This window comes from Schistocerca americana, unplaced genomic scaffold (assembly GCF_021461395.2).
Source record: "Schistocerca americana isolate TAMUIC-IGC-003095 unplaced genomic scaffold, iqSchAmer2.1 HiC_scaffold_35, whole genome shotgun sequence".
Taxonomy (NCBI): Eukaryota; Metazoa; Arthropoda; class Insecta; order Orthoptera; family Acrididae; genus Schistocerca; species Schistocerca americana.
Window position 1 is genome coordinate 3,358,426 of NW_025726071.1, and position 1,030 is coordinate 3,359,455.

Consider the following 1,030-nt stretch of genomic DNA (forward strand, 5'->3'; position numbering starts at 1 on the left):
CTTTCACTCATGGGATTAGCAGCAGAGATTAAAAAGAAGCAGCAGCAAACAGATCCAAGGCATCCATTGTTTGGAACTCATGTTCTTCCATCACAACTCCTTATAATAGTATCAGCTCTGGAGAACTAAGTCCCGATTCATTTTCTTGTAACAAAATAGACTGCCATTACCTTGCAGTTAAAAATGGGAAGCTTTACATGAATGTCCTACATGCAGTTTTTTTATACTTGTGCTCTTTGAGTTCCTGTCCTAGAATACATTAAAATATTAAAAAATGTGTAAATTAATCTTTGAAACAATCCAAAGCTTTCAATGGAAACCAGGAAAGACTTAGAAACATTATCATTAAAAAAAAAATCAAGGAAAGGTAATGTAAGGAACAATCAGGAAAAGTCCGCTGTACCCTTCCTGTTGTGTACTGTTATTGTTATTCTTAATTTTTTAAAATTTGATAATGGCCATTAAAGACCACGCAGAATAGCAATTGCACATTACTAGAAGCTGGCTTTGCATTCTTCCTCCAACAGCCCGTTGTATTTGCTCAGCGTAGAAGCCTTTAAAGTTGTAACTCTGGTCGGTCTGAGACGCCGCCTAGATTTAATCCAGCCTGTCAAAGATCCCTTTGTCATTCCCCTGAACTATGTCAGAAACTTTAGGGTTCTTTCCAAGAGTATTAAAAATCTGTTTTGTCAACCTGACCTTCAAACTTTCGTCTTCCTGACTCGACAGGTGCAGGCAGTATTTCTCGATTTCTGAACAGCTTTTGACTTAGTGCCAGATTGATGCTTATTATCAAAATTGCTACCGTGAGGGGTATCGAGTGAAATTTGTCACTGTAATTGAGTATATTTTGGTAGGAATGACTTACATGTTATCTTGGCTGGGGAGTCATCATCTGATGTAGAAGTAACCTCAGATGTGTCATAGAGAGGTATGTTGTGACCATTGCTGTTCATGTTCATGTACATTAATGACTTTGCAGACAATATTAATAGTAAAGCACTCTTTTCACAAATAGTGCATTTATCTA